The sequence below is a fragment of the Pseudophryne corroboree genome, chromosome 8, assembly GCF_028390025.1.
Source record: "Pseudophryne corroboree isolate aPseCor3 chromosome 8, aPseCor3.hap2, whole genome shotgun sequence".
NCBI classification, from domain to species: domain Eukaryota; kingdom Metazoa; phylum Chordata; class Amphibia; order Anura; family Myobatrachidae; genus Pseudophryne; species Pseudophryne corroboree.
Window position 1 is genome coordinate 47,422,929 of NC_086451.1, and position 26,817 is coordinate 47,449,745.

The 26,817-nt window shown below is 45.6% G+C and overlaps 1 protein-coding gene across 7 annotated transcripts in view; it reads left to right on the forward strand.

Annotated features, from left to right (window-relative positions):
- The window catches only part of ATP2B3 (ATPase plasma membrane Ca2+ transporting 3), a 671,061-nt gene that overhangs the window by 382,887 nt on the left and 261,357 nt on the right, over nt 1-26,817 (forward strand). The window lies entirely within an intron of this gene.

Genomic DNA, 26,817 nt, shown 5'->3' on the forward strand with positions numbered 1-26,817 from the left:
GGGTTCGGTTTCTCTGAATCCGAACCCGCCAGAACTTCATGTTTTTTTTCACGGGTCCGAGCGACTCGGATCTTCCCGCCTTGCTCGGTTAACCCGAGCGCGCCCGAACGTCATCATGACGCTGTCGGATTCTCGCGAGGCTCGGATTCTATCGCGAGACTCGGATTCTATATAAGGAGCCGCGCGTCGCCGCCATTTTCACACGTGCATTGAGATTGATAGGGAGAGGACGTGGCTGGCGTCCTCTCCATTTAGATTATAAGAGACTGAGAGAGATTTACTGGAGCTGACTAGGAGGAGTACTGTTACTGTAGAAGTGTAGAGACTGAGTGGAGAGAGTTTACTAGTGAGGACAGTGCAGTTTACTTTATAATCCGTTCTCTGCCTGAAAAAAGCGATACACAGCACACAGTGACTCAGTCACATACCATATCTGTGTGCACTGCTCAGGCTCAGGCCAGTGTGCTGCATCATCTATTATCTATATATAATATTATATATATCTGTCTGACTGCTCAGCTCACACAGCTTATAATTGTGGGGGAGACTGGGGAGCACTACTGCAGTGCCAGTTATAGGTTATAGCAGGAGCCAGGAGTACATAATATATTATATAGTGAGTGACCACCAGACACACAGTGCAGTTTATTTAATATATCCGTTCTCTGCCTGAAAAAAGCGATACACACAGTGACTCAGTCAGTCACATACCATATCTGTGTGCACTGCTCAGGCTCAGGCCAGTGTGCTGCATCATCTATTATCTATATATAATATTATATATATCTGTCTGACTGCTCAGCTCACACAGCTTATAATTGTGGGGGAGACTGGGGAGCACTACTGCAGTGCCAGTTATAGGTTATAGCAGGAGCCAGGAGTACATAATATATTATATAGTGAGTGACCACCAGACACACAGTGCAGTTTATTTAATATATCCGTTCTCTGCCTGAAAAAAGCGATACACACAGTGACTCAGTCAGTCACATACCATATCTGTGTGCACTGCTCAGGCTCAGGCCAGTGTGCTGCATCATCTATTATCTATATATAATATTATATATATCTGTCTGACTGCTCAGCTCACACAGCTTATAATTGTGGGGGAGACTGGGGAGCACTACTGCAGTGCCAGTTATAGGTTATAGCAGGAGCCAGGAGTACATAATATATTATATAGTGAGTGACCACCAGACACACAGTGCAGTTTATTTAATATATCCGTTCTCTGCCTGAAAAAAGCGATACACACAGTGACTCAGTCAGTCACATACCATATCTGTGTGCACTGCTCAGGCTCAGGCCAGTGTGCTGCATCATCTATTATCTATATATAATATTATATATATCTGTCTGACTGCTCAGCTCACACAGCTTATAATTGTGGGGGAGACTGGGGAGCACTACTGCAGTGCCAGTTATAGGTTATAGCAGGAGCCAGGAGTACATATTATATTAAAATTAAACAGTGCACACTTTTGCTGCAGGAGTGCCACTGCCAGTGTGACTGACCAGTGACCTGACCACACTGACCACCAGTATAGTTAGTAGTATACTTATATTGTGATTGCCTGAAAAAGTTAAACACTCGTCGTGTGACTTCACTTGTGTGTTTTTTTTTTTTTTATTCTATAAAAATAAAACTCATTCTGCTGACAGACAGTGTCCAGCAGGTCCGTCATTATATAATATATAATATATACCTGTCCGGCTGCAGTAGTGATATATAATAAGAATTTACTTACCGATAATTCTATTTCTCGGAGTCCGTAGTGGATGCTGGGGTTCCTGAAAGGACCATGGGGAATAGCGGCTCCGCAGGAGACAGGGCACAAAAGTAAAGCTTTTACAGGTCAGGTGGTGTGTACTGGCTCCTCCCCCTATGACCCTCCTCCAGACTCCAGTTAGGTACTGTGCCCGGACGAGCGTACACAATAAGGGAGGATTTTGAATCCCGGGTAAGACTCATACCAGCCACACCAATCACACCGTACAACTTGTGATCTAAACCCAGTTAACAGTATGATAACAGAGGAGCCTCTGAAAGATGGCTTCCTAAACAATAACCCGAATTAGTTAACAATAACTATGTACAAGTATTGCAGATAATCCGCACTTGGGATGGGCGCCCAGCATCCACTACGGACTCCGAGAAATAGAATTATCGGTAAGTAAATTCTTATTTTCTCTATCGTCCTAAGTGGATGCTGGGGTTCCTGAAAGGACCATGGGGATTATACCAAAGCTCCCAAACGGGCGGGAGAGTGCGGATGACTCTGCAGCACCGAATGAGAGAACTCCAGGTCCTCCTTTGCCAGGGTATCAAATTTGTAAAAATTTACAAACGTGTTCTCCCCTGACCACGTAGCTGCTCGGCAGAGTTGTAATGCCGAGACCCCTCGGGCAGCCGCCCAAGATGAGCCCACCTTCCTTGCGGAATGGGCCTTAACAGATTTAGGCTGTGGCAGGCCTGCCACAGAATGTACAAGTTGAATTTTGTTACAAATCCAACGAGCAATCGACTGCTTAGAAGCAGGTGCACCCAACTTGTTGGGTGCATACAGTATAAACAGCGAGTCAGATTTTCTGACTCCAGCCGTCCTTTAAATGTATATTTTTAAGGCTCTGACAACGTCCAACAACTTGGAGTCCTTCAAGTCGTCTGTAGCCGCAGGCACTACAATAGGCTGGTTCAGGTGAAACGCTGATACCACCTTAGGGAGAAAATGCGGACGCGTCCGCAGCTCTGCCCTATGTCGAATGGAAAATTAAATAAGGGCTTTTTTAAGACAAAGCCGCCAGTTCAGATACTCTCCCGGCCGAAGCCAGGGCCAGTAACATAGTCACTTTCCATGTGAGATATTTCAAATCCACATTCTTTAGTGGTTCAAACCAATTGGATTTGAGGAAATCTAAAACTACATTTAGATCCCACGGTGCCACCTTAGGCACCACAGGAGGCTGTATATGCAGTACTCCTTTGATAAAAATCTGGACCTCAGGGACTGAGGCCAATTCTTTTTGGAAGAATATTGATAGGGCCGAAATTTGAACCTTAATAGATCCCAATTTGAGACCCATAGACAATCCTGATTGCAGGAAATGTAGGAAAACGACCCAGTTGAAATTCCTCCATCGGAGCACTCCGCTGCTCGCACCACGCAACATATTTTCGCCAAATACGGCGATAATGCTTCGCGGTGACTTCCTTCCTTGCCTTTATCAAGGTAGGAATGACTTCTTCTGGAATGCCTTTTCCTTTTAGGATCTGGCATTCAAACGCCATGCCGTCAAACGCAGCCGCGGTAAGTCTTGAAAAAGACAAGGACCCTGCTGAAGCAGGTCCCTTCTCAGAAGTAGAGGCCACGGATCGTCCGTGACCATCTCTTGAAGTTCCGGGTACCAAGTCCTTCTTGGCCAATCCGGAGCCACTAGTCTTACTCCTCTTTGCCGTATAATCCTCAAAACCTTTGGTATGAGAGGCAGAGGAGGAAACACCTATACCGACTGGTACACCCAATGTGTTACCAGCGCGTCCACAGCTATTGCCTGCGGATCTCTTGACCTGGCGCAATACCTGTCCAGTGTCTTGTTGAGGCGAGACGCCATCATGTCCACCATTGGTTTTACCCAACGGTTTAATAGCATGTGGAAAACTTCTGGATGAAGTCCCCACTCTCCCGGGTGAAGGTCGTGTCTGCTGAGGAAGTCTGCTTCCCAGTTGTCCACGCCCGGGATGAATACTGCTGACAGTGCTATCACGTGATTCTCCGCCCAGCGAAGGATCCTGGCAGCTTCTGCCATTGCCCTCCTGCTTCTTGTGCCGCCCTGTCTGTTTACATGGGCGACTGCCGTGATGTTGTCCGACTGGATCAACACCGGTCTTCCTTGAAGCAGAGGTTTCGCCTGGCTTAGAGCATTGTAGATTGCTCTTAGTTCCAGAATGCTTATGTGAAGAGACTTTTTCAGGCTCGACCACACTCCCTGGAAATTTCTTCCCTGTGTGACTGCTCCCCAGCCTCTCAGGCTGGCATCCGTGGTCACCAGGATCCAATCCTGCATGCCGAATCTGCGGCCCTCCAATAGATGAGCCTCCTGCAACCACCACAGAAGGGATACCCTTGTCCTCGGCGACAGGGTTATCCGCAGGTGCATCTGAAGATGCGACCCTGACCATTTGTCCAACAGATCCCTTTGCATGGAATCTGCCGAAAGGGATTGCTTCGTAAGAAGCTACCATTTTTTCCCAGGACTCTTGTGCATTGATGTACAGACACCTTTCCTGGTTTTAGGAGGTTCCTGACCAGGTCAGATAACTCCTTGGCTTTTTCTTCGGGAAGAAAAACCTTTTTCTGAACTGTGTCCAGAATCATCCCCAGGAACAGCAGACGAGTTGTCGGCATTAATTGGGATTTTGGAATATTCAGAATCCATCCGTGCTGCTTTAGCACCTCTTGAGATAGTGCTAAACCCATCTCTAGCTGTTCTCTGGACCTTGCCCTTATTAGGAGATCGTCCAAGTATGGGATAATTAATACGCCTTTTCTTCGAAGAAGAAATATTATCTCGGCCATTACCTTTGTAAAGACCCGAGATGCCGTGGACAAACCAAACGGCAGCGTCTGAAACTGATAGTGACAGTTTTGTACAACGAACCTGAGGTACCCCTGGTGTGAGGGGTAATTGGAACGTGGAGATACGCATCCTTGATGTCCAAGGATACCATAAAGTCCCCTTCTTCCAGGTTCGCTATCACTGCTCTGAGTGACTCCATCTTGAACTTGAACTTCTTTATGTACAGGTTCAAGGACTTCAGATTTAGAATAGGCCTTACCGAGCCATCCGGCTTCGGTACCACAAAAAGAGTGGAATAATACCCCTTCCCTTGTTGTAGAAGAGGTACCTTGACTATCACCTGCTGAGAATACAGCTCGTGAATGGCTTCCAAAACCGTCTCCCTTTCTGAGGGGGACGTTGGTAAAGCAGACTTCAGGAAACGGCGAGGTGGCTCTGTCTCTAATTTCAACCTGTACCCCTGAGATATTATCTGCAGGATCCAGGGATTTACCTGCGAGTGAGCCCACTGCGCGCTGTAATTCTTGAGACGACCGCCTACCGCCCCCGAGTCCGCTTGCGAAGCCCCAGCGTCATGCTGAGGCTTTTGTAGAAGCCGGGGAGGGCTTCTGTTCCTGGGAAGGAGCTGCCTGTTGCTGTCTCTTCCCTCGTCCTCTGCCTCGTGGCAGATATGAATAGCCCTTTGCTCTCTTATTTTTAAAGGAACGAAAGGGCTGCGGTTGAAAGGTCGGTGCCTTTTTCTGTTGGGGAGTGACTTGAGGTAGAAAGGTGGATTTCCCGGCCGTAGCCGTGGCCACCAAATCCGATAGACCGACCCCAAATAACTCCTCTACGCATCGCCTGTCCACTGTCGTGTCCATAAAGCTCTTCTGGCCGAAATGGACATAGCACTTACCCGTGATGCCAGTGTGCAGATATCTCTCTGTGCATCACGCATATAAAGAAATGCATCCTTTATTTGTTCTAACGACAGTAAAATATTGTCCCTGTCCAGGGTATCAATATTTTCGATCAGGGACTCTGACCAAACTACCCCAGCACTGCACATCCAGGCAGTCGCAATATCTGGTCGTAGTATAACACCTGCATGTGTGTATATACCTTTTTGGATATTTTCCATCCTCCTATCTGATGGATCTTTAAGTGCGGCCGTCTCAGGAGAGGGTAACGCCACTTGTTTTGATAAGCGTGTTAGCGCTTTGTCCACCCTAGGAGGTGTTTCCCAGCGCTCCCTAACCTCTGGCGGGAAAGGGTATAAAGCCAATAACTTCTTTGAAATTAGCAGTTTTTTTATCGGGGCACCCCACGCTTCATCACACACGTCATTTAATTCTTCTGATTCGGTAAAAACTACTGGTAGTTTTTTCACACCCCACATAATACCCTGTTTAGTGGTACCTGTAGTATCAGCTAAATGTAACATCTCCTTTATTGCCAAAATCATATAACGTGTGGCCCTACTGGAAAATACGGTTAATTCGTCACCTTCACCACCGGAATCAGTGCCTGTGTCTGGGTCTGTGTCGACCGACTGAGGCAAGGGGCGTTTTACAGCCCCTGACGGTATTTGAGGCGCCTGGACAGGCACTAATTGAGTGTCCGGCCGCCTCATGTCGGCAAACGACTGCTTAAGCGAGTTGACGCTATCCCGTAATTCCACAAATAAAGGCATCCATTCTGGTGTCGACCCCCTAGGAGGTGACATCCTCATATTTGGCAATTGCTCCGCCTCCACACCAATAACGTCCTCATACATGTCGACACACACGTACCGACACACAGCAGACACACAGGGAATGCTCTATACGAAGACAGGACCCACTAGCCCTTTGGGGAGACAGAGGGAGAGTCTGCCAGCACACACCAAAAAGCGCTATATATGACAGGGATAGCCTTATGATTAAGTGCTCCCTTATAGCTGCTTTTATATTAATATATTGCCATTTATTTTGCCCCCCCTCTCTGTTATACCCTGTTTCTGTAGTGCAGTGCAGGGGAGAGACCTGGGAGCCTTCCTGACCAGCGGAGCTGTGACAGAAAATGGCGCCGTGTGCTGAGGAGATAGGCCCCGCCCCTTTTTCGGCGGGCTCGTCTCCCGCTATTTAGTACATTTAGGCAGGGGTAAATATCTCCATATAGCCTCTGGGGCTATATGTGAGGTATTTTTAGCCTTTTTAAAGGTTTTCATTTGCCTCCCAGGGCGCCCCCCCCCAGCGCCCTGCACCCTCAGTGACTGCCGTGTGAAGTGTGCTGAGAGGAAAATGGCGCACAGCTGCAGTGCTGTGCGCTACCTTAAGAAGACTGCAGGAGTCTTCAGCCGCCGATTCTGGACCTCTTCTTGCTTCAGCATCTGTGAGGGGGCCGGCGGCGTGGCTCCGGTGACCATCCAGGCTGTACCTGTGATCGTCCCTCTGGAGCTTCATGTCCAGTAGCCAAGAAGCCAATCCATCCTGCACGCAGGTGAGTTCACTTCTTCTCCCCTCTGTCCCTCGTTGCAGTGATCCTGTTGCCAGCAGGAATCACTGTAAAATAAAAAACCTAAGCTAAACTCTCTAAGCAGCTCTTTATGAGAGCCACCTAGAATTGCACCCTTCTCGGCCGGGCACAAAAATCTAACTGGAGTCTGGAGGAGGGTCATAGGGGGAGGAGCCAGTACACACCACCTGACCTGTAAAAGCTTTACTTTTGTGCCCTGTCTCCTGCGGAGCCGCTATTCCCCATGGTCCTTTCAGGAACCCCAGCATCCACTTAGGACGATAGAGAAATATATTTTTTATATCATTTATCATCCAGTCGCAGCAGACACAGTACGGTAGTTCACGGCTGTGGCTACCTCTGTGTCTCTGCACTCGGCAGGCAGTCCGTCCATAATTGTAATACCACCTAACCGTGGATTTTTTTCATTCTTCTTTATACATACATAGTTACATAGACATCTTCTCTTTATCAACCAGTCTATATTAGCTGCAGACACAGTACAGTACGGTAGTTCACGGCTGTGGCTACCTCTGTGTCTGCACTCGGCAGGCAGTCCGTCCATAATTGTATACCACCTAACCGTGGATTTTTTTCAGTCTTCTTTATACATACATAGTTACATAGACATCTTCTCTTTATCAACCAGTCTATATTAGCTGCAGACACAGTACAGTACGGTAGTTCACGGCTGTGGCTACCTCTGTGTCTGCAGTCGGCAGGCAGTCCATAATTGTATACTAGTATCCATCTCCATTGTTTACCTGAGGTGCCTTTTAGTTGTGCCTATTAAAATATGGAGAACAAAAATGTTGAGGTTCCAAAATTAGGGAAAGATCAAGATCTACTTCCACCTCGTGCTGAAGCTGCTGCCACTAGTCATGGCCGAGACGATGAAATGCCAGCAACGTCGTCTGCCAAGGCCGATGCCCAATGTCATAGTACAGAGCATGTCAAATCCAAAACACCAAATATCAGAAAAAAAAGGACTCCAAAACCTAAAATAAAATTGTCGGAGGAGAAGCGTAAACTTGCCAATATGCCATTTACCACACGGAGTGGCAAGGAACGGCTGAGGCCCTGGCCTATGTTCATGGCTAGTGGTTCAGCTTCACATGAGGATGGAAGCACTCAGCCTCTCGCTAGAAAAATGAAAAGACTCAAGCTGGCAAAAGCAGCACAGCAAAGAACTGTGCATTCTTCGAAATCCCAAATCCACAAGGAGAGTCCAATTGTGTCGGTTGCGATGCCTGACCTTCCCAACACTGGACGTGAAGAGCATGCGCCTTCCACCATTTGCACGCCCCCTGCAAGTGCTGGAAGGAGCACCCGCAGTCCAGTTCCTGATAGTCAGATTGAAGATGTCAGTGTTGAAGTACACCAGGATGAGGAGGATATGGGTGTTGCTGGCGCTGGGGAGGAAATTGACCAGGAGGATTCTGATGGTGAGGTGGTTTGTTTAAGTCAGGCACCCGGGGAGACACCTGTTGTCCGTGGGAGGAATATGGCCGTTGACATGCCAGGTGAAAATACCAAAAAAATCAGCTCTTCGGTGTGGAGGTATTTCACCAGAAATGCGGACAACAGGTGTCAAGCCGTGTGTTCCCTTTGTCAAGCTGTAATAAGTAGGGGTAAGGACGTTAACCACCTCGGAACATCCTCCCTTATACGTCACCTGCAGCGCATTCATAATAAGTCAGTGACAAGTTCAAAAACTTTGGGTGACAGCGGAAGCAGTCCACTGACCAGTAAATCCCTTCCTCTTGTAACCAAGCTCACGCAAACCACCCCACCAACTCCCTCAGTGTCAATTTCCTCCTTCCCCAGGAATGCCAATAGTCCTGCAGGCCATGTCACTGGCAATTCTGACGAGTCCTCTCCTGCCTGGGATTCCTCCGATGCATCCTTGCGTGTAACGCCTACTGCTGCTGGCGCTGCTGTTGTTGCCGCTGGGAGTCGATGGTCATCCCAGAGGGGAAGTCGTAAGCCCACTTGTACTACTTCCAGTAAGCAATTGACTGTTCAACAGTCCTTTGCGAGGAAGATGAAATATCACAGCAGTCATCCTACTGCAAAGCGGATAACTGAGGCCTTGACAACTATGTTGGTGTTAGACGTGCGTCCGGTATCCGCCGTTAGTTCACAGGGAACTAGACAATTTATTGAGGCAGTGTGCCCCCGTTACCAAATACCATCTAGGTTCCACTTCTCTAGGCAGGCGATACCGAGAATGTACACGGACGTCAGAAAAAGACTCACCAGTGTCCTAAAAAATGCAGTTGTACCCAATGTCCACTTAACCACGGACATGTGGACAAGTGGAGCAGGGCAGGGTCAGGACTATATGACTGTGACAGCCCACTGGGTAGATGTATGGACTCCCGCCGCAAGAACAGCAGCGGCGGCACCAGTAGCAGCATCTCGCAAACGCCAACTCTTTCCTAGGCAGGCTACGCTTTGTATCACCGCTTTCCAGAATACGCACACAGCTGAAAACCTCTTACGGCAACTGAGGAAGATCATCGCGGAATGGCTTACCCCAATTGGACTCTCCTGTGGATTTGTGGCATCGGACAACGCCAGCAATATTGTGTGTGCATTAAATATGGGCAAATTCCAGCACGTCCCATGTTTTGCACATACCTTGAATTTGGTGGTGCAGAATTTTTTAAAAAACGACAGGGGCGTGCAAGAGATGCTGTCGGTGGCCAGAAAAATTGCGGGACACTTTCGGCGTACAGGCACCACGTACAGAAGACTGGAGCACCACCAAAAACTACTGAACCTGCCCTGCCATCATCTGAAGCAAGAAGTGGTAACGAGGTGGAATTCAACCCTCTATATGCTTCAGAGGTTGGAGGAGCAGCAAAAGGCCATTCAAGCCTATACAATTGAGCACGATATAGGAGGTGGAATGCACCTGTCTCAAGTGCAGTGGAGAATGATTTCAACGTTGTGCAAGGTTCTGATGCCCTTTGAACTTGCCACACGTGAAGTCAGTTCAGACACTGCCAGCCTGAGTCAGGTCATTCCCCTCATCAGGCTTTTGCAGAAGAAGCTGGAGGCATTGAAGGAGCTAAAAGGGAGCGATTCCGCTAGGCATGTGGGACTTGTGGATGCAGCCCTTAATTCGCTTAACAAGGATTCACGGGTGGTCAATCTGTTGAAATCAGAGCACTACATTTTGGCCACCGTGCTCGATCCTAGATTTAAAGCCTACCTTGGATCTCTCTTTCCGGCAGACACAGGTCTGCTGGGGTTGAAAGACCTGCTGGTGACAAAATTGTCAAGTCAAGCGGAACGCGACCTGTCAACATCTCCTCCTTCACATTCTCCCGCAACTGGGGGTGCGAGGAAAAGGCTCAGAATTCCGAGCCCACCCGCTGGCGGTGATGCAGGGCAGTCTGGAGCGACTGCTGATGCTGACATCTGGTCCGGACTGAAGGACCTGACAACGATTACGGACATGTCGTCTACTGTCACTGCATATGATTCTCTCAACATTGATAGAATGGTGGAGGATTATATGAGTGACCGCATCCAAGTAGGCACGTCACACAGTCCGTACTTATACTGGCAGGAAAAAGAGGCAATTTGGAGGCCCTTGCACAAACTGGCTTTATTCTACCTAAGTTGCCCTCCCACAAGTGTGTACTCCGAAAGAGTGTTTAGTGCCGCCGCTCACCTTGTCAGCAATCGGCGTACGAGGTTACATCCAGAAAATGTGGAGAAGATGATGTTCATTAAAATGAATTATAATCAATTCCTCCGCGGAGACATTGACCAGCAGCAATTGCCTCCACAAAGTACACAGGGAGCTGAGATGGTGGATTCCAGTGGGGACGAATTGATAATCTGTGAGGAGGGGGATGTACACGGTGATATATCGGAGGGTGAAGATGAGGTGGACATCTTGCCTCTGTAGAGCCAGTTTGTGCAAGGAGAGATTAATTGCTTCTTTTTTGGGGGGGGTCCAAACCAACCCGTCATATCAGTCACAGTCGTGTGGCAGACCCTGTCACTGAAATGATGGGTTGGTTAAAGTGTGCATGTCCTGTTTTGTTTATACAACATAAGGGTGGGTGGGAGGGCCCAAGGACAATTCCATCTTGCACCTCTTTTTTCTTTTCTTTTTCTTTGCATCATGTGCTGATTGGGGAGGGTTTTTTGGAAGGGACATCCTGCGTGACACTGCAGTGCCACTCCTAGATGGGCCCGGTGTTTGTGTCGGCCACTAGGGTCGCTAATCTTACTCACACAGTCAGCTACCTCATTGCGCCTCTTTTTTTCTTTGCGTCATGTGCTGTTTGGGGAGGGTTTTTTGGAAGGGACATCCTGCGTGACACTGCAGTGCCACTCCTAGATGGGCCCGGTGTTTGTGTCGGCCACTAGGGTCGCTAATCTTACTCACACAGCTACCTCATTGCGCCTCTTTTTTTCTTTGCGTCATGTGCTGTTTGGGGAGGGTTTTTTGGAAGGGACATCCTGCGTGACACTGCAGTGCCACTCCTAGATGGGCCCGGTGTTTGTGTCGGCCACTAGGGTCGCTAATCTTACTCACACAGCTACCTCATTGCGCCTCTTTTTTTCTTTGCGTCATGTGCTGTTTGGGGAGGGTTTTTTGGAAGGGCCATCCTGCGTGACACTGCAGTGCCACTCCTAGATGGGCCCGGTGTTTGTGTCGGCCACTAGGGTCGCTAATCTTACTCACACAGCTACCTCATTGCGCCTCTTTTTTTCTTTGCGTCATGTGCTGTTTGGGGAGGGTTTTTTGGAAGGGCCATCCTGCGTGACACTGCAGTGCCACTCCTAGATGGGCCCGGTGTTTGTGTCGGCCACTAGGGTCGCTAATCTTACTCACACAGCTACCTCATTGCGCCTCTTTTTTTCTTTGCGTCATGTGCTGTTTGGGGAGGGTTTTTTGGAAGGGCCATCCTGCGTGACACTGCAGTGCCACTCCTAGATGGGCCCGGTGTTTGTGTCGGCCACTAGGGTCGCTTATCTTACTCACACAGCGACCTCGGTGCAAATTTTAGGACTAAAAATAATATTGTGAGGTGTGAGGTATTCAGAATAGACTGAAAATGAGTGTAAATTATGGTTTTTGAGGTTAATAATACTTTGGGATCAAAATGACCCCCAAATTCTATGATTTAAGCTGTTTTTTAGTGTTTTTTGAAAAAAACACCCGAATCCAAAACACACCCGAATCCGACAAAAAAAATTCGGTGAGGTTTTGCCAAAACGCGTTCGAACCCAAAACACGGCCGCGGAACCGAACCCAAAACCAAAACACAAAACCCGAAAAATTTCAGGCGCTCATCTCTACATAATACCCTTATTTTTGGTACTTGTAGTATCAGAAATATGTAACACCTCCTTCATTGCCCTTAACATGAAACGTGTGGCCCTAAAGGAAAATACGTTTGTTTCTTCACCGTCGACACTGGAGTCAGTGTCCGTGTCTGTGTCTGTGTCGACCGACTGAGGTAAATGGGCGTTTTTACAAGCCCCTGACGGTGTCTGAGACGCCTGGACAGGTACTAATTTGTTTGCCGGCCGTCTCATGTTGTCAACCGACCTTGCAGCGTGTTGACATTATCACTTAATTCCTAAATAAGCCATCCATTCCAGTGTCGACTCCCTAGAGAGTGACATCACCAATACAGGCAATTTGCTCCGCCTCCTCACCAACATCGTCCTCCTACATGTCGACACACACGTACCGACACACAGCACACACACAGGGAATGCTCTGACAGAGGACAGGACCCCACTAGCCCTTTGGGGAGACAGAGGGAGAGTTTGCCAGCACACACCAAAAACGCTATAATTATACAGGGACAACCCCTTATACAAGTGTTTTCCCTTATAGCATTTTTATATATGTAATCATATCGCCAAATAAGTGCCCCCCCTCTCTGTTTTAACCCTGTTTCTGTAGTGCAGTGCAGGGGAGAGCCTGGGAGCCTTCCTCACAGCAGAGCTGAGCAGGAAAATGGCGCCGTGTGCTGAGGAGAATAGGCCCCGCCCCCTTTTCGGCGGGCTCTTCTCCCGGAGTTTGTGAGATCTGGCAGGGGTTAAATACATCCATATAGCCTCAAGGGCTATATGTGATGTATTTTAGCCATAAAAAGGTATTATACATTGCTGCCCAGGGCGCCCCCCCCAGCGCCCTGCACCCTCAGTGACAGTTGGTGACTGTTGGTGAAGTGTGCTGACAACAATGGCGCACAGCTGCAGTGCTGTGCGCTACCTTATGAAGACTGAAAGTCTTCTGCCGCCTGTTTCTGGACCTCTCCAACTTCGGCATCTGCAAGGGGGGTCGGCGGCACGGCTCCGGGACGAACCCCAGGGTGAGACCTGTGTTCCGACTCCCTCTGGAGCTAATGGTGTCCAGTAGCCTAAGAAGCAAATACATCCTGCACGCAGGTGAGTTTTCTTCTCTCCCCTAAGTCCCTCGTAGCAGTGAGCCTGTTGCCAGCAGGACTCACTGAAAATAAAAAACCTAACTTAAACTTTTATTCTAAGCAGCTCAGGAGAGCCACCTAGATTGCACCCTTCTCGTCGGGCACAAAAATCTAACTGAGGCTTGGAGGAGGGTCATAGGGGGAGGAGCCAGTGCACACCACCTGATCCTAAAGCTTTTATTATTGTGCCCTGTCTCCTGCGGAGCCGCTATATCCCCATGGTCCTGACGGAGTCCCCAGCATCCACTAGGACGTCAGAGAAATAGGGGCAAAAAAAAAAAAAAAAAAGAATCGATAACTTCTACCGCTTTCAAAAAGGTCAATGGAAGCTGAAATAACTACCTCATGGAAGCCAGATACAGTATACCAAACAGTACTTAGCAGAGTTAGGAATGAGTGCTTATGAAATACAATAACATTTTGTCATAATATTTCAGAAACTGCATGGTTGGTCTCTTGCACTCTTTTGCTCTAATACACCACCTGCTTTAAGATTTATATTCAAAAACATTATGTCTCCATAATCCCAAAAACGTCAGTCTTCTTGGAAAGTGGTTTGTTCCTTTGTAAGGGAAAGAGAACAAATGTTCTCAAACAACGGTTTCTCAATTTCTTTTTCCTCTGGGAAGGGATTGTGGATTCACAGGAATATCTGAGCATTTCTGTAATCAGAAAGCAGCGACTTTCTACAAATGTTTACATTACATTACGTTTGGCAAAAAAAAAAAAAAGTACAGAATCCCATTTAGGATGTCTTCACCAAATCGTAGACATAAATATGGAAATCGTCATCAATCTTAATGAAGTACACAGATGTTTTAGCTTCAACTTGATGAATAACCATGCCAGTCCTTTTTGAGCCATCTTCTTTGGCATATTCCACTTGCTTGCCCACCAGGCTGTCCACAACCTCCCCTGGTTCTCTTTCAGCTGGAGGGGAATCATTTGAGTCTGGCATGATCCGAAGATCTCCTTCTTTATAGTCATCTAAAAGTTGATACATATATAAGACTGGGTCCTTTTCATAGGTTATATAATAATAAAGCCATGTGTTCATAATAGGTGCTCGTGCTAATACCATCCCTCGCCACTCATCCTTGGAACCATCCTCTATTTCAAACATATGCTCCACTGCTTTACCAATCATTGTGTCAGCCAAATGGGCATCGCTGATTCGGGATGAGGCAACTCTGTCTGGTAGAACTTCAAGAGCAGACACCCTTTCATCCTTGTGAAGCTCAAGTCCAAAGACACAATCAAATCCATCATACTTTATAAGATAGAGGGAGGGATTCACTGGTACTTGATCCAGAACTGTTCCTTTCCACTGGGTTATTGGCCCACTGCCCTCTTTCCACCCATGCTGTATTCTACAGCCTACAATATTTCGCCTTGGCCGGGAGATTGGTTTACTTGGTCCCATATTGTTTCGATGTTTCTTACGAGATGTTCTTTTCTTCATCATATTTGCAGAAACACCTGCATGTGCTGCATCAGCTCTTGATCGCTGAGCGGCCGCCTTTCCAAATGGAGTCTTCATTCATCTGTGTATTAAAGGGCAGCAGGGCTGCCGAACTAGGGTGAAAAGTGTAGTCACTCCAAGTTTGTTGTAGTCCTTCCAGTCTACATGAAAAAGATCCCCTTCCTTTCCACCTTTCAGAAAAACTCCGACCCTCAATTGCTGTGACCAGAAGTCACTTATCTGGGGCAGATAGGATGTGTTTCCCTCCACTCCCCCTGCTGGTGATGGCTGCGGCACAGTGCTCCCCTGCGGCCAGTTGCCCCAATCCTCCTCCTCCCTCCTTTGTCAGACTCCGTCACCACCACTGTGCGCTGCTGTGGAAGAGCAGCTCCCGCCTCACTCCCCCTGAACTTCCAAGCCCTCCGCTCAGACACTCCAGCACTCGTTCCCTTCCCTCACCCCCTCCCTCTCCACACACTGCCAGATTTGGAGCTGGCTGCTACTATACGGCCGCCTGTCACTCTGCTGCCAGGACCAGGCCTCGCCTTCCTGACAAATACTGATCCCTCCAGAGCTGCATACTGTATACTGTACTGTGCGACGTGTGTTATACACCTGGTGATTATACACCCTGTAATCTGTACTGAGCGATGTGTGAGATACACCTGGTAATATCTGTGCTCAGTGTGCTGCATTGTGGGGACCACCAGTATATAATTATAGTAGTACAGTACAGTAGGCCATTGCTGTATCTTGCAGTTCTGTGTCACTGCAAGTATCCATTCCATATCTGTGCTGCATTGTTGTGAGCAGTATATAGTAGGACAGTGCAGCATTTTGGTGACCAGCAGTATACATATAGTACAGTACAGTAGGCCATTGCTGTATCTTGCAGCTCCGTGTCAGACTCAGTTCTAGTATCCTGATCAGTGGTCAATATCTGCTGCATTGTTGTGACCAGTATATAGTAGTACAGGGCAGCATTGTGGTGACCACTAGTATATAGTAGTACAGTACAGTAGGCCATTGCTGTATCTTGCTGCTCTGTGTCACTCCTTTTTTTTTTTTTTTATGTTTTTATTGAGAATTTTTCAATAATGAATACAAACAGACAATCGGTATCAAAAATCCATGTAGCATTAGAATTGTACAAATCAGATTGTGATAAGATGGAGGGGATCATAAACCGTCATCTCAAAAACGTATTCTTCAAACAACTCCCCAGAGATATAAAGAATGACAATACACATAACCAATAAAATAAACAAATTCGAAAGAACATTCAACCACACATTCATACCACAAGACACACAGATGGAAAAAAGGGAAGGGGGGGAGGGGGGGAGAGGAGATCAGGACTACCCTACCAGTAGTCAAGAAGAGAATAAATTATTTTTTGTTTTTTAAAAACATATATTGGGGCAATAACAGAACAAATAGACAAAATGATCAGTCATCAAACACAGTTTTGTAAGATGTCAACGAAAGCCCGTCAAACAGTTGTAATATATGAGTGCGCTGCAAAGGAGCTAAGGATTCCACCAGGGGGCCCCATTTCTTATAAAAGAGGGTTACTTTGGTACCTAAATCTGGCAAGGTGGATTGCCTCTCAAAGTATAATAGTGTTATCAAAGAGGATTTCAAAACTTCCAACCTTGGGGGGGACGCACAGTTCCATTGAGTTAAAATCAGTTTCTTCCCAACTGTAAGAATCACCCGTAATAGGGGAATAAAATTTGAGTGAGAGCGAGGTAAGTTCCAGGTCGAAACAAACATGCCCAGAAAGGAATCCGGAGTCAGGGGGATGTTAATACCAAAAGTGTGGCTTATATACATTGTACCTAGTGCCAAAACTTCATTATCTTGGGGGCAATGCCAGAAATTATGCATAAAGGAGGCATCTGGTGCCTTACACTTGGGGCACCTGCCTGATTCCGCAGGAACCATATGTTTCCGCCTTCCCTGCGATATATAGGCTCTGTGTAAAAACTTGTAATGAGTTTCCTGCAGTTGGGAAGAGTGTAACACTTTAAATACATTTGGTACAACTTTAAAGGTATCTGCCCAAGCTACATCCTGGGAAAAATCAACACTCCAACTCTGTGACCAAAGTAACCACATCTTATTTAACTTATTACCCATAGGTAGTAGGTCCCAGTAAATCCATTGGGTCTTAAAACCTTGTTTGTTCGTCCTAGTGAGCAAAGCTACCGGGGGTTCAGGCCCATCCTCGGACCTCCACACAGGCGGTAAGGACTGGACATAGTGGAGAAGTTGGAGATACATACAAAAGTCTGAGCAATGAAGCCCAAACTTCTCCACTAGGTCCTGAAAGGAGTACAGAACACCTCCTGGATCAAAAACATCTCTCACCACCGCTATACCTTTCTGTTTCCAATTTTGAAACCTGATGTTTTCCAAAGCCGGTGTAAAACAAGGGTTGCCCAAAAATGGAATAAATCCAGATTGCCCAGGATGTCTAATTAAGGCAAAATGTATGGTCCCCCAAGCTTGGTAAGTATCCCAAAATAGTATATTGTTCTTGACACTTAAGGGTAACAGATTTTTTGGGGTATGTATCAGTGCACGCAGATCATACGGTGCCACAAGGGCTTGTTCAATATCATAGTTAGCATAGGTGGAAGACTCTAATAGCCAATCTGAAAGGTATCTAAAAGAAACTGCCCTGGAGAACGCTGCTTAATCCGGTACCGCTAGACCACCATTGGGTTTCTTAAGCTTTAGTTTGGATAGGGCTATGCGGGATCGTTTTCCACTCCATAAAAATTTTGTGAATAGTCTGTCATAAGCAAGAAGATCAGCCTTGTTAAGTTGAAGAGGTAATAATTGAAGAGCATAAGAAATCTTAGGGAATATGATGCTTTTTAGTATGGCTACTCTACCTAGTAAGGAGATAGGGAGCGTAGACCAAGAAAATAAAGATTGCGACACCATAGTCAGGATAGGAGAAAAATTAACTAAATAAAGATTTGAAAGCTCTATAGGGATAAGGATGCCCAAGTATTTAAGTGTGGAAGTCTTAAATGTAAATTGCGACAGGACAGGAGAGGAGGCCATGTGTAATGCGGGGGGTTAAGTGGTAAAAGTTCGGATTTAGACATGTTAATTCTTTATCCAGCAAAGGAGACGAACTTGAATAGCAAGGACATTATGGCTGGTATCGATTTGTGGGGGTCTGTAATAAACAATAATATGTCATCAGCAAAAAGGCTTAATTTCAATTCTTGATGACCGATAGAAATTCCAGAAAACTGCGGGAGTTCTCTCAAAGCTACAGCCAGAGGCTCTATAGCTAGTGCGAACAGTAAGATGGATAGGGGGCAGCCCTGTCGGGTACCTCTATGCAATTGTACTGGTTCAGAGAGATAGCCATTGCAGAGTATACGAGAGCTTGAGGAGGCATACAGGGTCTGCAGCACACTGGAGAGGCTCAGCGGAAACCCAAAGTGTGATAACGTGGTAAACAGATGATCCCAACTGACTAAATCAAAAGCTTTCACAGCATCTATAGACAATATAAAGTGTGGGTTCTGGTCCCCACTGAGCCCCACCCAGTGCGCCGCAGCCAGGACTTTTTGAATATTGTTAGAGGAGTGTTGTCCAGTGATAAATCCAGTCTGGTCTATATGAATTAAAGAGGGTAAAAGGGGTTTTAATCTGTCTGCTAAAATTTTTGTAAATAATTTGTAATCTACAGTTAGTGAGATGGGCCTATAGCTGCCCGGGAGATTAAGGTCTTTCCCCGGTTTAGGGAGAAGACGAATCATGGCGCCATTAAAGTATCGTGGGATTTTATGGGAACACAAAATAACGTTGAACACGTCCGTCAGGGTTTTCACTATGCGAGAATGTAGGATTTTATAAAATTCCCCTGAAAAACCATCGGGACCTGGAGTCTTAACTGGCTTCAGAGACCTTATTGCTTTCTCAACTTCTGGAAGAGTAATTGGAGCACAGATGCCATTAGCCAGAGAAGAATCAAGAACCGGTAACTGCAGAGACTGCCAAAAAGAAGATTTAGAATCCAAATCAATCTGGGGGGTTGCATATATATCCGAGTAAAAACTGGAAAGCACAGCCGCTACATCTCTAGATTCTGTAGCAAGGGAAGCATCAGGGCGTTTAAGCGCCTGTATAAGCGAGTCTGGAGAAACTCCCTTTAATAAATTTGATAACAGTCGTCCTGTTTTATTTCCAAAACGGTGAAACCTATGATTTTTATAGAAGGCATGTCTATCTCCTAAGGTTTTTAAAGTGGCCTCAAAGTGGGTTTTAACTGCAAGGTAGAGACGTCTGGAGGATAATGTGGGTTTCGTCTTAAAAGTAGTATAAGTCTCAGTCAATGTCTGTTGGGCTAATTTAAAAGTGGCAGCAAACTACTTTTTGCGGCGAGATACAAATTCTATTATACGACCTTGAAGAACAGCTTTTGCGGCCTGCCAAAAAAGTTGAGGGTCAGTTAGAGCCATGTCAGCATTTTCCTCTTGAAAGTCCTCCCAAAACACTATCAATTGTTCTCTAAAGGAAACAGAGGAGGCAAAATCAGTAGGAAATCGCCACCTCCTAAAAGCACCCACATCCAGAGAAGTAGAAAATTCGACCGAAACCAAAGAATGATCAGAGATGGCCATAGGTTCTATACTAGTCTGCACCGAACTAGGGATTAAAGAATCAGACAATAGGAGGAAGTCTATACGTGACAATGTATGATGAGCGGCAGAGAGACATGTAAATTCCTTCTCCGTAGGGTGAAAGAATCTCCACACATCAGTAGTCTTCAATTGTTGAATTATACATGGAATACCAAGCTTGGGGGGGATCTCGAGTGTGTGGAAGAATTAGTATCCAGTATTTTCGAGGATATCATATTGAAATCCCCGCCTATAATTAACGGCATAGATGAATACGGGAGAAGTTTTGAAATGAGTAGGCGGATAAATTGTTTAGAGTACTTATTGGGGGCATAAACGGCGCAGAAAACATATCTCATATTATAAACATCAATTTCCAGTACTATAAACCGGCCTTCTGGGTCTGGGACTTATCTGGATCGGGAGTCGGGATCTGGCTAGAATCATAACACCTCTAGCTTATTGTGGAATAGGGGGCATCAGCAAGAACACGCCAGCCTAAAGTACCCAATTTTTGGGCTTCGGGGGAGAGGAGATGTGTTTCCTGCAAGAGTACAAAATCTAACTTCAATTTATTCAGGTACATGAGACATTTTTTTCTTTTGATCGGTGAGTGTATACCACCGACGTTCCAGGTCGCTACTTTAAGAGTAGCCATAAATCCGTCTTATATTGAGAAAGACAGACAGACAATACATAAAACAGTGTAATAATAATAACAATTCGTGAACAGAAAAGTAATGAAATACTGGGGGGAACCTGAGGAAGGGGAAGGGGGAGGGGGGGGGGGACACAAGACAACCAGACATACCCAGCCACACCAAAACAACACATAAACATATTAACAGTAAAACAAAAAACACAGTTTCAGATAATTTGTTGCTTGGAAAACTTTGAATTCTCTCTTCAAGAGACTTCACTGCAGGCAAGGAAGGCCTTGCACTATGCAGCATGGAGGTACTCACTCCTAGCCACCACCACCTATCATAATCAAAAAAGGGAGTACTGGTTACCCAAACATAAATATATGACCACAGGAAAGGAGAGAACAGTACGGAGACTGCCCCTGTCTGAAGACATGTCCAGAGCCAGACAAGGTGTACATGACTGCAAGACCACATCCAAAACATTAGGGGAAAATAAAATGACAAGGGCACTGCAGAAACGATCAGCTATCATGTGTAAATTGGAAAATTACACATTATCCATGAAATTCCTGGGTCAACATAGTCAGCCTCATTCTCGGAACGATTTGCTTCGGAGATATATGCCTCTGCATCCTCAGGAACTGTGAAATCTTTAAATGAGGCACCTTCAAATACCCACAATCTCGCCGGTATAGCAAGGCGAACTTACGCCCCGCTTGGGCCAATTTAGAACAGGTAGGGGAAAAAGCTTTACGCAGCCTGGTAAGCTCGGGAATAGTCTTGGAACACTAAGAGCCGAGATTCTTCCCAAATGAGATCCTTCTTCTTGCGTGATGCAGACCACAGGGCTTCTTTGTGTAAGAAGTTGAGGCATCGAAACAGCTCTGGTCTGGGTCTAGCAGAGGCAGAGGAAGACATATGCGCAGGACCCGTCCTATGGGCCCTTTCCACAACTAAATCGGAACAAATGTCAGGTAACCCAATAAATCAGGCAGGGTATTACGCAGAAAGTCATACAACGCGGGTCCTTTGATGGCTTCCGGAAGGCCAATCAGACGGAGGTTGTTTAGCGATCTCGATCTGTTCTCGAGATCGTCCAACTTCGCCCTCACCATTGCATCACAATCATGTAACTTGATCATTCCCTCCTTCATGTCAGCTATAGCTCGGAAATTTTCCCCAGCAGTGTGTTCAACATGAGAGATACGTTTAGCAAGTTGTTTACACTGACTCTTTATATCAGTAACTGCTTGTTGCAAAGCTACAGCATGTGTTTGTGCTTGTTCCTGGAGCAGGGGCTGCACTGTCTCTCTCACTGCTTTAACTATCTTGGTAGGACAGAGGGAGGTCAGGGGGCTGCTCAGCGTTGGGAGGATGTTTACTTGACCTTTTTGAAGCAGGTCCGTCAGCCTGTGGCTCAGAGGCAGGGTCCCCGGCATCAGGCTGAGTGGCAGGTGCTATTTTGGATGTGGACCTGTGATCAGGATCGGGCCGCGAACGGGCTGATTTCCCCGGCATCCCGGCCAGGAAGCAATCCATACACGGGGGGGAGGGGGGGGCTGTGTAAGCCTGAATATTCAGTGATGGTCCCTGGGACCAGGGGGATGCTGGGTAGTGAGTGGTCCAGTGTGCAGTGTGTCTGGAGTTGGTGATGGAATAAACAGCACAGCAGTGAACTCACATGTCTCTGTGTCCTGATGACTGGATTTACAAAGATATGAACAAAACATGGTGTCAAAAGAAGTGTAACTTGGACTGCTAGTGCACTCAGAGTGTGAAAGAATCTTGCAGAAGTCTGTAAGGCTGTGATACGCAGTGTCTGCAAAGCCTGCCATGTGCTCCTCTCTTCAAACACTGAGTAACCATGGATAAACTAGCTCCTCCAACCGGCATGCTGATGTCTGGTAACTTGTCTGAAAACTGGAAAAGATTTAAGCAAAGGTTTAATATATATCTTGCTGCATGTGGAGCTGATACAGAGGCTGACAAAACTAAGGCATCCATTTTCCTCCATGTGATAGGAGAGGATGTGCTGGACATTCATAATAGTTTTCAGTTTGATGAGGGGCAGAATATGGTGCTATCTTCTCTAATGCAAAAGTTTGAGGATTACTTTGTGCCAAGGAAAAATGAGACATATGAAAGATATAAGTTTTTCACATGTGATCAGAAGTCTGAAGATGGATTTGATCAGTATGTTACAGAGCTGCAATCACTCAGTAAAACCTGTGAGTTTGGTGATTTAAAGGATTCACTGATTAGAGATCGTATTGTCTGTGGAATACCTGATAATGGACTCAGAGAGAGATTGCTGAGAGAGCAAGACCTAACACTAGACAAGGCAGTGACTATGTGTAGATCTGCAGAAATAACTAGTTTTCAAGCCAAAACGTTACACAAGGACGCTGATGCTGCTGTATATGTAGTGCAGAAAACAGAGCAAAACAAACCTCCATTCTCAGGAATGAAGCAGTCTAAGCCACAGTCTATTAAGGAAATGTGTAGTAGATGTGGAAATGCTCACAATCCTAAAATGTGCCCTGCTTATGGTAAAACCTGCATGAAATGTGGTAGACTTAATCACTTTGCCAAATGCTGTAAAATTAAAAGTAAAACAACCAAAGTGCATGCTGTTAAACAAACAAATGAATTCTTTGTGGATTGCATTGAACTTTGCAGTGCAGATAAGAAAGAATGGATTGTCCCTTTAACTGTGAACGAGATTGTCATTCCCTTTAAGCTTGATACTGGCGCGCAGGTGAATTTAATATCATTTCAAGACTATAAGAGTTTTAGAGTAAAACCTAAAATTCATCCAGCCAAAGTGAAAGTTACAGGGTACACTGGGGAGGAAATTCCTGTGAAAGGTACATGCTTAGTGACACTGAAATATAAGGGACAACAGTTTAAAACATCTCTACTGATTGTGGATAAATATGTGCAACCGATTCTAGGATTAAGTTCCTGTGAGAAACTAAGCTTGCTAAAGAAAGTTTTTATGGTGACATCACAAATAGAAGATGACTGCAAATCGATGTTTACAGAATACAGAGACTTGTTTGAAGGTGTAGGTTGTTTGCCTGGAGAGCATAAAATAAATATAGACACGCAAGTTTCTTCAGTGATACACCCCTGTAGAAAAGTGCCGTTTGCGCTGAGAGAAAAACTGAAACAAGAGTTAAATCGCATGGAAGCCTTGGGTGTGATACAGAAAGTTGATGAGCCTACTGAATGGGTAAGCTCCTTAGTAATTGTTGAAAAGAAAAATGGACAACTCAGAATATGTCTAGACCCCAGAAATTTAAACAAAGCTATTAAACGAGAACATTTCAAACTACCAACCAGAGATGAAATCATGTAGCAATTTGCGGGAGCAAAATGGTTCAGTAAATTGGACGCATCTTCAGGATTCTGGCAAATGAAGCTTGATGAGGCCAGCTCAAAGCTTTGTACATTTAATACACCAGAAGGTCGATACAGATTTCTTAGACTACCATATGGAATTTTGTCTGCTCCACAAGTATATCAGAAAAAGATACACATGATTTTTGAGCATATTCCAGGTGTTGAAACAATGATGGATGACATTATTCTCTGGGGATCTACAAAGGAAAAACATGATTCCAGATTGAAACAAGTAATGGAACTTGTCAAGAAAGTGAAGCTAAAGCTAAACAAGGACAAATGTGAATTTGGCGTGAATACACTTACCTTTATAGGCGACGTGGTCTCGGATCAAGGTGTAAAACCAGACCCAAGGAAAATATCAGCCATAGTGAACATGGAACGTCCTAACAACAAAGACGACGTCAGAAGATTCCTAGGAATGATTACCTACTTAGGAAAGTTTATTTCTCAACTCTCTGAACGAACATCCTCTCTTAGATGGTTGTTGGACAAAGATAACGAGTGGATGTGGTCACATGAACAAGAAGAAAGTTGGCAAAACTTGAAACAGATCATTACAGAGCAACCAGTGCTAAAATTCTTTGATCCTGCGAAAAGAATAAGAATTTTAGCGGATGCTTCACAATTTGGCCTAGGCTCAGTGCTCTTACAAGAACATGAGGATACATGGCAACCAGTAATCTATGCATCAAGAGCACTGACAAGTGCTGAAACAAGGTATGCTCAGATAGAAAAAGAACTTCTAGCGATCACATATGCATGTGAGCGATTTTCATCAGTTTGTGTATGGTCAAACATTTACAGTGGAAACTGACCACAAGCCATTGGTAGCTATCATGACTAAATCATTGCATGACTGTCCCATGAGAATTCAACGAATGCTTATCAGACTACAGAAATATGATGTACACTTGCTGTACTGTCCCGGCAAATACATGTACATTGCTGATACACTTTCTCATGCTGTGGACAAAAGTGAAGGTTCCAAAAGTCTGATGGATGAAAAGATAGAAGCCTATGTTAATTTGATCGTAGCTTCTCTACCAGTGTCTCTTGCAAGATAAGAACAGATTAGGAAAGAAACTGAGACAGATTACACAATGAAAGTGTTGAAAGATATCATTCTGAAAGGTTGGCCAACAGAAAAACATGCGTGCCTGCTGTCTATCCATGATTACTGGATGTACCGCAGTGACCTTACAGTTGTCGATGATATTATTTACAAAGGCAATAGGTTTGTCATACCTGCACGACTAAGAAAAACTATGCTGTGCAAGATACATAAAGGCCACTTAGGAGAAGAAAAATGTAAGCAGAGAGCACGTAAAGTTATGTATTGGCCAAGAATGAACCAAGACATAGCACAGACTACAGATACATGTGAATTATGTCTTACGTATAGACCGAAACAACAAGTCGAGCCACTGAGTCCTCACGCAGTGCCAGAGAGACTGTACCAGAAAGTTGGCGCAGATTTGTTTGATTGTAATGGGAAAACGTACATTGTCGTGACTGATTATTACTCTAACTACCCTGAGGTAAAGACACTACATACAACTACTAGTAAAGCCGTAATCAATTGCATGAAGTCAATCTTTGCAAGGCATGGTGTTCCTATGGAAGTGTTCACTGACAATGGTCCTCAGTTTTCCAGTGCTGAATTTAGACAATTTGCTGATGAGTGGGAATTTGTCCATACTACGTCAAGTCCCCACTATCCACGCTCAAACGGTTTGGTGGAAAGTTCAGTAAAGAGTCTCATGAAAAAAGCTCAAGAAGGTAAAGAAGATTTCTACAAAAGTCTTTTAATCTACCGCAGTACACCTTTACAGAATGGACTTTCGCCTGCACAAATGCTGATGGGAAGGAGGATTAGAGCAAGTCTCCCTATACATGATGGACTGCTTAATACACATAACTCAGCGTTGGTCAGACTGAGTAAGGAACGTCAACAGGCGAAACAGAAACTGTTCCATGACAGGCGAGCAAAAAGCTTATCTGATCTAAAATCGGGTGACCAAGTCCATCTCGGAGAACACGAGAAAGCTATTTGGGTGCAGAAAGGTATTGTGCAAGCACAAGTAGCACCAAGATCTTATACTATACGTACAGAGCGTGGAACGGAAGTAAGAAGAAATCGGGTGGATTTAAGATCTCAACCTAACCATAATGAAGACAACATGACTGAAGGATACCCTTCATCTGACATGTATGATGATCCTGATAATGGTGAACAAACCACGATTCTAGAAAGGTCCAACATGGTCGATGAAACACAGACTGTGTATGAAAGACCCAAAAGGGAAATACGCAGACCTGAGAGACTCATTGAAACGTGTTAGATGATGTTCTTAATATGACGTTGTTAATTGTTGCATTGAAGCGTACAGGGCTTATCTTTAAAGAAAAGAGGATGTGATGTTAGTGTATTAGAATGGTTAATATTTGTAGACAATCTGTGTAAGCCTGAATCTTCAGTGATGGTCCCTGGGACCAGGGGGATGCTGGGAAGTGGGTGGTCCAGTGTGCAGTGTGTCTGGAGTTGGTGATGGAATAAACAGCACAGCAGTGAAGTCACATGTCTCTGTGTCCTGATGACTGGATTTACAAAGATATGAACAAAACAGGTATGGGGTGCTGTAAGGGGGTGTTTAGACGCCTGGAAACGGCGTGTAGCAGGGTAGATAGGTGGCTGGCACTGGAGCTGGCTGAGAGAGCTGCTACTCCTTGCAGCACCAAACAGGAAGTCCCCGCTCTGTGTCACTTCTAGTATCCTGATCAGTGCTTAATATCTGTGCTCAGTGTCAGTGCTGCATTGTGGTGACCAGTATACTACAGTACAATAGTCCAGTGTTGTTCTCGCTGCTCAGTGTCAGTTCTCCGTAGTATCATCAGTGCTCAGTATCCTCAGTGATCAGTATAATCAGTTCTCAGTATAATCAGTGCGCTGTTAGACGTGTGCCCGTTTTCCGCCATTAGTGCAGTGGGATTTAGACAATTGATGAAGTTATTGTGTCCCCGTTACAAAATCCCATCTAGATTCCACTTCACTAGGTAGGCGATAGCGAGATTTTACCGATTAATATCAGTGATTTATAATTATTAATTACAGTGATCTTGCCAAA